The following is a 12,297-nucleotide window of genomic DNA, read 5'->3' as shown; positions in this document are numbered from 1 at the left end:
TAACACTTAGTGACCACTGTTAGGGTATATGGTGACCGCTGTTATATAGCGACCACTGTTAGAGTATTAGCTGCTGTGGTTATTATTACCGTAGCCACTATGGATCTTTGCTTAGCAGCATGACAGGTGGCCTAGTACTGGGGCTTAGGGAATGTTGGTGAATGAATATATCCCAGTTGACCCTTCCATGGTCATTCCTCTTTTCCTCCACTTACCCTCAACCTTCCACCATTCTTTCCTACCTCTGCTGTGTATTCTCACTCCCCAAGCCACAGAAGTTAACTTGCTTTCCCTGCTTTGGATGTCGGTGACTTCATGCTGTGCCCACATGAGAGGATTTGAAGGCACGTTATGGGAAGGCACACGTGGCTGGATGAGCATCTGTCCACATTGTCCGTGTTTGTATTTCTGTGCGTGGGCAGACCTATAAGACAATATATTTTTTAAAGATTTTATTTGAGATAGAGCGCATGAGTGGGGGGACAGAGGGAGAGGGAGAAGCATGCTCCCCGCTGAGCAGGGAGCCCGACATGGGGCTCGATTGTAGGACCCCGAAATCATGGCCTGAGCCAAAGGCAGATGCTTAACTGAGCCACGCAGGCGCCCCAAGACAATGCATATTTGCATGAATTGCATGTTGGGGCATAATTTTGCATTTTGGGGGTGGATCACGAGTAATGAGAATATATAATTGCTGACGGTGTCTTACATGAGGGGGGTATTGCCACTCCCCTTAATCTTACATAGAGGGGGTATTGCCACTCCCCTTAAATTGGGAGTCAGACTGGGGTTTTAGAGAGGAATACAGAGTGAAGGAAAGAACCGATAGTGAAACCACTTATTTTGCATAACTGCCTCTCCTTTCTCCCTTCCCGTACTCCCCTCACTTCTTTTTTTAAATTTGATTTTATTTATTATGTTCAGTTAGCCAGCATATAGTACATCATAAGTTTTTGTTGTAGTGTTCAACAGTCCCCCCTCTTCTAACAGGGAAGTGCATTTGGGGGAGAGGGAAGATGGGCTATGCACAGAGGAGGGTAAGGCTGGAGTGGTAGGGTGGGAGGCAGACAGGGAAGCCTGGTAAATTGAATTTAGCTACTTGACTTTTATCTCTGAGGGATCTAGAAAGGAAGGATGTGGTTAGACATTTGCATTTTAAAAAGAAAAATGCAGCGTGGAGGATGGGTTTGAGGGCTTCAAGGCTGGAGGCTGGGAGACCAGGTAGAAGGTGACTATGTAAATCAAGGTTCTGATGGAAACAATGAGAGGAGAGGACAAGGGCATGAGCTGAAATCAGCTTAGAGATGGGTGCTGTGGTGAAGGAGAGGGAGTCCGTAGGTGCCCTGTGCAGCAGAGTGGGTGCATGGTGCTGCCATCAGCTGGGACGGAATACAGGTGGAGAAACAGGTGGGCTGGAGTGGAAGAGGGTTGAGCTGAGGACCTTCTGAGTTTGGGATAGTCCTAGCATGCCCAGTTACAGAGGTTAAGCTGTTGGATATGAAAGACTGAATTTTGGAGGAGAAACGTCCTCTTGTTAGGTGGTCATTGAAGCCGCAGTGAAGATAAAGTTGCCCAAAGAGAACATATAGAATGGAAGAGAAGAGAACTGTATTAATTTCCTATGTCTGCTGTGACAAAATACCACAAACTTTAGTGGCTTAATACAACACCGATTTATTATGTAACACTACCGATGTCAGAAGTCTGAAAGGGGTTTTACGGGACTAAAATCAAGATGTCGGCAGGGCTGTGTTCCTTCTGGAGACTTGAGGGAGAGTCTGTCCTTGCCCCGTGCTGTCTCTAAAGGCTGCCCACATTTCTTGGCTTGTGGCCACATCATTCCTATCTCTGCTTTCGTTATAACGTCTCTAACTCCCACTGTCTCCTTTTTATAAAGATCCTTGTGACATTGGGCCCACCTGGATAATCAAGGCTATCTCCCCTTTGCACTTGCAAAGTCCCTTTTGCCATGGAAGGTAAAATAGTCACATGGTTCAGGCATGAAGATGTGGGCATTTCTGGGGAGAAATTATTCCGTTTTCCACAAGGACCTGAAACAACCCCAAGGTTGACTGATGTTAAAGGCACAGACAGATGGTGAAGAGTGTATGAAGGAGTCAGAAGTTAGAGTGGGGAGAATAAGGACACCGTGGCTTTGAGATTGGTTGGGGGTGGGAGGAGATGGTAGAGAATCTCAAGAAGAGGGAATGATTGTTCCTGTCAAATGTGCTAGGTTCTATAGGATAAAGGTTGAAAGATGACCATTGGACTTGATAACTGAGAAGTGGTTCATTCTTCCAACAAGCATTTATCGAGTATCTACTTTGTGCCAGGCACTGCCCTAGATGCTGAAAATACAGCTGGGCTATATATGAATGTATGAAAATACAGCACAGCCCCTGCTTCCACCATGGTGGGGGAAGACAGGCAAGAAATCAACAGGTAGACAAATCACATAGTTATAACTGCTAGGTAAAGAGTCAGATTAGGAAATGTGAACAAGAATGACTGGGGAGTCCCCTGAAGAGGTGACATCTGAATGAGGAGTGACTCATTGAATACCGGGGATGGCATTCCAAACATTGGAAGCAGCTAGTGAAAAGGCCCTTGCTTGTGTGGGTCCCAGCTTGGCGGGGACAGAGAGGAGCTCGGTGGGGCTGTTGCACGAGGGTGAGGAGGGTGGTGGGGGGTGAAGTTGGGAAAGGCTGTGCAGATCATGGCTTTGGGCTTTAAATGCCAGGTAAGGAATGTAGATTTTGTTCTCAGATTTTATTTTAGGAGGTCTAGAATGAAACAGGGAGACTGGTAAAAGAGGCAAATTGCAGTCCGTGTTTATGGTGGTTTAGACTGGGATTGTAGTAGTAGTTATGGGTTGAATTATGTCCTCCCAAAAGAGACGTTGAACCCCTGGTACCTGTGAATGTGACCTTAGTAGGAAACAAGATCTTGCAGATATACTCAAGTTGGAATGGGAACATACTTGGTTAGGGTATGGTCCTGTAAATAGGCCCTATTTCTAAGAGGGAAATTTGGACAGAGGTAAGGAGAGCGACATGTGACCCCAGAGGCCTAGATGGGAGTGCTGCTCCTGCAAGCCAAGGGACACCGAGGCCACCACCAGAAACTAGGAAGAGGCCGGGAAGGATTCTCCCCTACAGGTTACAGGGGGAGCCTGGCTCTGCCAACAACTGATTCCGGAATTCCAGCCTCCAGCACTCCGAGACCAGCCGCTTCTGTTTTAAGGCTGGCACTTTGTGGTAGCTGGTTATGGCAGCTTAGGAAGCTGGTAAGTAGTAGAGCTGGGGAGAGGGGGCACGGAGGTAGAGCTGACAGGATTTGCTGATGGATTGAGAGTGGGAGCTGAAGGAAAGGGAGCAACTGAGGACAAAGTAGATTGGTGGCCTGAGCAGCTGGGTAGCTGATGATTCTCTTTCCCGAGATTGCAAAGACTGGATAGAGCGAGTTTGGGGAGCAGAATCGAGACTTGCCTATGTGAGTCAGAGGCTGAGCTGGAGGTATAAATTTGGGGGTCATTAGCATATAGATGGCATTGAAATAATGAGAGTAAGTGAAGTCACCCCGGGAGAGAAAGTTTCAGGCAACCCCAAATGGCCTTGAAAACACTCCTAAAGTGGAGAAAAAAGTTTTTCCCCCTTCCTTTTAAAAAAATCTTTACTATTCTCTTAGGATTTTATTTTTAAGTAATCTCTATACCTTACGTGGGGCTCTGGGGACTCACAACTCTGAGATCAAGAGTCACATGCTCTACCCACTGAGCCAGCCAGGCACCCCCTGAAAAAAGTGCTGAAAAAAGTGCTTTCACGTGTCAGATACTCTGGACTTTTTAGGGGTTCCAGTGGGGATGGTGAAGTTCGGATGTGTCTTTCTTTTACTTGGCCTGGTTTGAAACCCTGGCTAGGATATTTTGAAGCTCCCTGCATCGAGAGGCAGAATCTGGTCATCCCTCCAAATTCTTCCTGCCTACGTTGGCCAATAATGGTATCGGTCTTGGGATTGGCTTTGACCGATGAATGTAGTAAAAGCAATGTCGCCATGGTTTCAGAGCGTGGGCTGCAGAAGTCTTGCAGCTTCTGACTTGACCCTCTTGAGCCGCAGCTGCCTCACGAAGCCCAGGCCCCGCTGCTAACGAGGAGCCCTCTGGCTGCAGCCTGGTGAGACCAGCAGAACTGCCTAGTCAGCTCACAGAACTGGGGGAAATAATACACTGTTTTTGAGTCACGGAGTTTGAGACCGGTTGGTTACACAAAGGGATACACCTGGTGTCGCACTGGTAGTCACTTAGGCAGGGTAATAGGGAGGGAAATAGCTGAATGCTATTCAGGGTCATGGAAATAAATCAGGATTTAATCTAGATATGATTAAATGGAGATCAAAAGGTCATGGAATAATACATCATTCATGAAATGATAAAATGCAGAAGACACATTTCAGAGACCAAATGGCACTCATTAAACCATTCCTTCAAAAAATATTTCGGGGTCCACCCGCTACAATATGCCTGGTGCGGTGGTAGGTGGGGGCTACGGAGGTGAATGGGATGAGCCCTCAAAGTACTGTCACTGGCTTCATGGAGTTGATCATTGTGTAGTGAGGAATGGCTGTGGAGGTAGAGAATGTGGTTAAGGAGGACCGTGAGTGTCGTTGATGGACTAGGTCCTGTGCCCGTTTAGACTTCACCATGACCCTACGTGGTAGAGATGAATCTTCTCCGTTCTACACATGAAGAAACTGGGCCTCGTACTGGGATTAGTAGTCTGGCCAGGATTACAGGGCTGGAAAGGGGTGGGATGCCACCAGCTGTGTCTGACTCTCAAGTTTCTACTTTTCCCCCCAGGTGTCTTAGTTTCTCGTGAATCCCTCACCTGACTCAGGTTAGAGGGCCGGCCGATTGTAGGTTGGGCTTTGGGATCCTGTAGTCAGGTGGGGGTTCCTCTCTGGGTTGGCAGCTGGGGTGGGGGAGAATTGATGTCGAATGGTGAAAACCACTGTGGAGGTCCAGCCCCCAGTTCTCTCTGCCCGTGGAGAACCTGGCGGGATTCAGTGGAGAGGGGTAGCCCGAGTGAAACCAAACCATCACGATTTTATCTAACGGCTGGGGCAGATGTACCAGCTTTGCTGGTGGAACCCGGCTGCCACGTCCAAGCTGTGGAGCCCACAGAAAGCAGGTAGCATGGCCAGGAGGGACCTGAGAGGCCAAAGGCAAGGATTCTGAAAGTGGTCTTCCCCCTTGTGGCTGACACCCACCACCCACGCGGCTGTGCCACGAATCTGGTACAATGAGGAAATGTCCTGGGGGTGGGGGGTAAGGCGGGAGCCCTCCCTAAAGTCTATTTTGGGGGGGCGCCTGGGTGGCTCAGCCGTTAGATACTGCTGCAGTGGGGGTGAGCTAAGACTGAAAGAGGGCTTGCAGGTCACTAGACTTTTTTAAAAGATTTTATTTATTTGAGAGTGAAACCAAGTGAGAGAGAGAGAGAGCGCGCGCGAGAGAGCACGCCCAAGCATGCAAGAGCGAGCAAGCACGAGTGGGGGAAGGGCAGAGGGAGAGGGAGAAGCAGACTACCTGCTGAGGAAGGAGCTCAACGCAGGGCTCGAACCCAGCGCCCCCCCCCATCATGGCCAAAGGCAGATGCCCAACCCACTGAGCCACCCAGGCGCCCCTCATTTGACTCTTCGGGAGGCAGGGGTCATGGCCAGGCAGCCCTCTTGTGCTGAAAGGAGGGATGTTGTGCAGGGTTGGAGGAAGCCTGTGGCAGCTGCGCTCCTGAGAGTCAGGCTGATAAGAGGGCAGGGACAGCGAAGAGGTCCTGAGCAGGGAGGCAAAAATGAGCATCTCTGGGATGCAGACCGCGCCACACCCTGGGAAGCCAGGAGTGGCTGTCCTGGGCCTCTTTCCACAGGGGCCCTTCTGGAGGACTCAGGGTTAGTGGCTGTGTTCTGGCACCGTGTCTGGGAGGGTGGGTCTCAGGCCCGGCTTCCAGACGTCACAAAATGGCGATCCCTTCAAAGACTGTTGCTTCTTTTTGGTTCCCAGTGTTGTTTATAGACTGCAGGCTCTCTGAATCCCAGGACTTGAGGACAGAATGTGACCATATGTCACTTATTTATTTCCAGACCAGACTTTGTCTTGACTGGGATACTTAGGAAGATTTTGAAGTTAAAAAAAAAAAAAAAAAAAAAAATATATATATATATATATATATATATATATATATATATTCCCCCCTGGGGAGGCCTTGCTCTGCGGTGGCTGCAAGCATAGGAATTCTAGAATATTCACTGTGGGTAAGCAGGGGAAAGGTAGACCAGTCCAGTGGCTCGGTGGAGGACCTCCAACCAGAGGGGTGGCTGCCTCCCCTGGGACAGAGCTGACAGGCACATTAACTGGACAGGCAGCCATGCAGATTCTTTTGGGCCTCCGTAGAGGCCAAGGCCAAACCTCAAAATCAAGTCTTTTCTCTTGAAATAATAGCTACTGTTCATTGTCTTTATTAACAGCAGCCAATACTCATCAGACATCTACTACGTGCCAGAAATTGTGCCAGGCACGTTACAGAGATTATGGTGGTTCTCAGCACGTGCTGAGGTAGGCACTACCAGAACCCCGTCTGCACAGACAGTGGAACAGAGGGGCGGAGCATGTCGGTGACTTGGCCTCACTCCCCTGGCTGGTAAGTGGTGGACCCAGGGATTCACCCAGGCCTGAGCACTTCCCTGCGCTGCCTCCAACTGGCGGAGAGAAAACGTGCTCAAGGTAGAAAATTGACAAAACGTAGGACAAAAATCATCTGCAGTCTCTCCCTTCACAGGTAACCAGTGTTCATATTTCTTCCGTGCACGTAAGTGTGTCGCTTAAAAAAATAGTTATAACTCCTGACTTTAGACTGCTTTTTTTACGTTTTGCATTACATTTTGAACATTTTCCAATATTAAATATTTTTCAACACCTCGATCTTTAATGGCTGCAAGGTATTTTATTATATAGTTTGAAAAAGCTCTCCTTATTGGAATTCTGGGTTGTTTGTAAATTTTGTTGTTATAAAAAATGCCGTGATTAGTGACTTTGTTTATGCATACATCTTTGCATACACCTCGGAAGATGGCCTGAAGATAAATTCTTAGAAGTGCTGTTTCTGCATCAAGAGGGATGTACATTTTAAAGGCCCTTGGTGTTATTGCAAAGATTACATTCTGGAAGGTCTGTACTAATTTCTTTTCTCACTAGCAGAGTATAGAGCACCTACTTCTTTACAACTCTGCCAACAGTGGATATTTTATTATTTTTTCAACTTAGTTTTCACCAGAGAAATTTTAGTCTTTGGTTATTAACGACCTAGGATACTAGATTTATCAGGCACACGTAGTTGTGTTGTGAATTGCTTTTTTTAGACTATTTCCTTTTCTTATTGATTTGGATGAGCTCTTTATATATAAAGTGATGGCGTGAACCTCTTGTCCTATGTTGTAGATACTTTTCCATGCTGTATACTTTTATATTAATAGTTTTTTTTATGTAGAGAAGTTTTAAATTTCTAGGTAATCCATTTACCAATCCTCACCTTTACTGTTTTTACTTTTGGTTCTGGCCCAGAGGATACAGGTATCTCTTTCTTTCTTTTTTTTTGTTTTTAAGCAGATTCTTTTACTCATTTTTAAGTCATTCACTCAACAAATATTTGAGTGCATATGCTGTACCTGGCCCATCACAGGCATTGGGGGTACATAAGCAAGATGGACAAGTTCCCTACTTCTGACCTTGTCCATCTCCCTGCAATTCATTTTGAAGTATAGTGAGGGGAGAGGTTCTAGGAAGATGTTCTTTCTTTGCAGGGTCCCCTGGAGCTTGGTTGAACTCCTGTGGTGGCTCTGCCTTCCACTGGAGGAAAGGGTTCAGAGGCAAATTCTTTGGTTAAGGCCGGATTTTTAAGGCTTGAACCAGAATGGCTTTCTGCCTCAATGAAAGATCTATTACCTAGAGGTCAGTGTCCCTTGACCCCATCAGACCATGAAATGCCAGACCCCTTGTCACAGGCCAGTTTATTCTGCAAGGGCCACTGAGGACCTCCTTCCTGAAATTGGTCCCCTTGGGTGGGTGTGGGCCCTCACCCAGAACAGACCTGAAGCTCTGCTGTAACTGTTGGAGTTCCTGGTTGGCTACTCTTGCGTAATACGTCCTGCAGAGGTGACTTGGTATCGGCAAGAAAACTTGGCTTGACCCACTGAGGTCCTGTTGCCCCTGAAGCTGATGATGACACAGCAGCTTTCTTGTTCAGTCTCGGTGCTGTGGCCCCTTCACACGGGCTTGCTAGTAAATTCTGGATGCTTTCTCCATGGAAGGGGACAGGCCCAGGATCCACAGTGGCTCTTGGATAGTTACAGTTCTGTTTCCTTGCTACTTCCCTGGACCTGGGTCCCTTGGCCCCTGGAATACAGCTGTTGACTTTTCCAGCTCAGGTCAGAAAAGGAGAGCAGGGCGTTGATTTCCTTGCTATTGTCCCAACTTGGTCAGTCTGTGGAGGCCTCAGAGGACCACGTGGTAGATGTCCAGGGCTGAAAACAGGGCTAGTAGGGGCAATAAGAATCCGGTCACTGGGATTCTAGGCAGAAGATTTAGACAAGGAGTTCTGCAAGGCAAGTTCTTGTGGTACAGGGACAAAGATCATGGGGCCCCTGTAGGCCTGACGGGGATCCGGGTAGGAGCTCCTGCATCCTTGATAATTATTTTTGTTTTCTGTGAGTAGCCCGCTCTGTGGGGACGGGGCTTATCCATGTGAGGGCAGGCCATCCGTCCCTGCTGGAGGGACAGGCACCATGCCTTGCTGGTAGACTGGTTCTCAAGAAACACTACCACTCTTGTTTTGTAGAGCTTGCCCATTTCCAGCGTAGAAACATTCCCACCATGGCTGACTTTGAGCTACCAACAGTTGAACAGCTGGCTCCCAGAACTAAACTGTCAGCTCTCGGAAGCTGTCGGGAGCTTGAGTCCAGCACGCCACTCGCAGCACCCTTACCCTTCCAGGGGGCCCGGTGCCCATGTCTGGAGGAAGGGTTGTCTGCTGGACCTGGGCTCAGCCAGGTATCTGAGGGCCCAATGATCCCGGTAACCTGCTGGCTCTTGAGGGAGGTCTGGATTTCTTCCCCAGAGTGGTCATGTTCTTTCCCAGCCTCAGAGCACGGCTTCTGGCATTATACATCTTAAATATGGAGTGACCCACTTTTAGTGGTTCCCAGAGATAGTTGAGCTTACTGTGTATTTCTAGCATAGTATGGCAGATCTTACCCATGGCACTGACCACTCTGCCACTCACTAGCTGTGTGACCTCAGGAAGATAACTTACCCTCCTTGGGCCTGAGCGGCCTTACCCGTAAGCTGACAGGGTTGGGATGGATGTATTCCTAAGGTCCCTTCCAGCCCTCACAGGCCATGATTTTCGGACTCTTTGAATGACAGCAGTATTTATAGTAAATGATACTATAGTTGAGGCTGGCTCATAGTCTGTGTGAAGCAGAGAAGAACATGCAAAGTCATTTGGGAAAGAAATGTTATTTTGGAGTACTGTAGATGCTAGTAATAAACCACAAAGTCGAAAAGGAAAGAAATTGGGCCACATTTCTTAGGTACAAAAGACTGACACCTTGAAAGATGATGGGGTTAATAGATTCAGCTCTGATGTTCCCTATGGTTCCAGCTCCAGAAGAAAGGTCCTCCTGGGAAATCAACAGGGACTCTTTTAGACAGATCAGCTCTAAATTATGGAGGGATTATCCGGGTTAAATCTTGCTTTCATGCTTTTTGACTGCATCTATTCTGCTTAATTACTTACTTGGTTTTGGCATCTCAGATTTCCTCTATTTTCGGGGCGTCTGCAGGGAATCCCTTTGAAGAGATAGGGTGGTGCGGTGAAAAGGCAGTAGGATTAGCAATCAGGAGACCCAATTTCCAACTGGTTGTAGGACTCCAACAGATCATTTCTCCAGTCTGGGTCCCAGATGCATTTATTGAAAAATGAGGGATTTGGGGTAGATCGGTGATTCACAACCAGAGGGCATTTCAGAATGTTGCTGACTTCATCTGGCCTTGGTTCGCAGGTGCCTTTGGGGTTCAGGTGTGCTCTGCCTGGCTGTGTTCTCTGGGACTTATAGCCTCCTCCCTGTCCCACCGGCAGGTTCCCCTGTCAGCACTGGAGCAGTGGAGACACCGTGCTTCTGGAGACCAAGGCTGAATTGAGTCTCACTGTCCTTTTTTTCCACGTTTCACCGGCCAAGGCAGGTGACATCCAAGCTGGACGCCCGTGGGGCAGGAATGTATGCTCCTCTTCTCCTGGGACAAACTGCAAAGTCACGTGGTGACCTTGGGAATAGGAGGGGGTGAAGACTGGGAACAGTCTTCCGTGGGGGCCTCTCGTCGGGCATTTTCTAGAACAGCTTTGAGATAAGAAACAGAGTAAAGCTGATCTCCCCCCTGCCCATACACAACATATATACAAAACACAGAATACCCAGCAACACTAATAACAGTGGCAACACACACAGGTCTCTGGGCGTGCGTGGTCAACGCCACTCATCTGCATGGCTGGAGGCCAGGTCTGGGAGCCGGTAGTCGTATTTGAAAGTGCTTTTAGTTCTATGAAGCTGCAGTTCCACATCGGTGAAGTGGGGCTGGTAACCTCCCTCTCCCTACCCACAGGGTGGCTGTGAGGATCGGGTTGAGGTAAGAGCTGTGATGTCTTAAGCATGGTGCTTTGCCCATAATGGGTGTTAGGAAGACAGTGGCTTCTTCTTGCCCATCTTTGAGCTCCTCTCCTCCTGGCTGGATTATCAGGTCAGCCTCCTCTCTATGTCCCTGCCACGCTGTCTTCAAACTCCCTCCTCATGGCCCTGCTTTTTCCTGTCTCTCTGTTTGGTGGAGCGCTCGGCCCTGTGTGATGTATCCTCTCTTCTCACTGCAGAAACAGTGTTTTTACTTTACGGCTTGCACGCGCCTACTTTCTTTTGCTGATAGACATCAGCTCGCAATAGACTCTTCCTCCTTACCATTTGGTATTTAAACTCGTGCGGCCTCCTGTTGCTAATTGATGTCTGCTGGAAGTTTTTCAAGGACAAAGCCCGTGGCTGACCCATCTCCATATGCCTTACACGAGCACATTGCAAAGAACATGGTAGGTGCTTAGTAAATTATTTGTTGGATGGTTAAAAAAACCAGTCTGCTTCCCAGAGCTGTCACCTTTATCTGTGAGATGTGATCGAGACAAGGAGACCGGCAGGAAGAACAGGCCTCCTAGGGGCCTCGGACAGGACACTGGATCAGTGGGGAGGGTCTTTGCCCTGAGCCTGGCCTAGGGTGATGTGGTCTCAGGAGAAGCTCCAGAGCTGGAACCCGCTGATAAGCCCCTGGTCACTGTTTAGACATGCACTTTGATTCCCCGCCCCTCCGGCTCACATGGCGAAGGAACAAGCCTATAGAGTCCCCTCCTGTCTGAGCCTGGAGTCGGGCCCCTGCCGGTGCCTTCTAAGGTAACAGCTGCTTTCCTGCTTCACAGAACTTCATTCTGTGGGTGACCTCTTGATTGTCCTCTTTTTCTTTTTTTCGTTTTCTTTTCCTTTTCTTTTGCCTGAGAGATTGAAGGGTAAATAGAGATTTAGGACTTAAAAGGGGGGTGGAGGTGGGGAGGACAGCAGAACGAAGGGAAGAGTTTTGGTAGCGCTTTTGTACCCTCTGTGAATTAAAGACGTTTGTATCCCTTGCTCTTCGCCATCTCAGGAAAGGACATCCCCATGTACATAGGGGCTCAGGCCAAGAACCTAGGAGTGCTTTTCAGCGCTTCCTTCCCCTTGGTCCCAACTGTGCTCTGTCCCACCTTTCCTCCACATTCTGTCCATCATCCGATCATTGTCCTCCTTGCATCTCTCCAGGGCTCCCGTTATGACCTTCTCATTGCTGCTGACCCCTGGCTGCTACTCTTTTTTTTTTTTTTTTAAGATTTTATTTATTTATTTGACAGAGAGAGAGACAGCCAGCGAGAGAGGGAACACAAGCAGGGGGAGCGGGAGAGGAAGAAGCAGGCTCATAGCGGAAGAGCCTGATGTGGGGCTCGATCCCAGAACGCTGGGATCACGCCCTGAGCCGAAGGCAGACGCTTAACGACTGAGCCACCCAGGTGCCCCCCTGGCTGCTACTCTTGCCCCGCCCCTCCTGCCCCCCCCCATCTGTCTTCCACCACAGCCAGAGGACTTAAAAATCTAAATAAAATCATGTTGCTCTCCTCAAACCCTTGTGTC

General features: G+C 48.6%; 1 protein-coding gene across 1 annotated transcript in view; it reads left to right on the top strand.

Moving 5' to 3' along the window:
* TMEM178B (transmembrane protein 178B) overlaps window positions 1-12,297 on the top strand; it is a 335,799-nt gene that overhangs the window by 58,114 nt on the left and 265,388 nt on the right. The gene's annotated exons all lie outside the window — the stretch shown is intronic.

The sequence above is a fragment of the Ursus americanus genome, chromosome 3 (genome assembly GCF_024610735.1).
Source record: "Ursus americanus isolate L20-20 chromosome 3, mUrsAme1.1.p, whole genome shotgun sequence".
NCBI lineage: Eukaryota > Metazoa > Chordata > Mammalia > Carnivora > Ursidae > Ursus > Ursus americanus.
The sequence above is the reverse complement of the archived record's forward strand: the minus strand, read 5'-3'. Positions and strand labels throughout refer to the sequence as shown.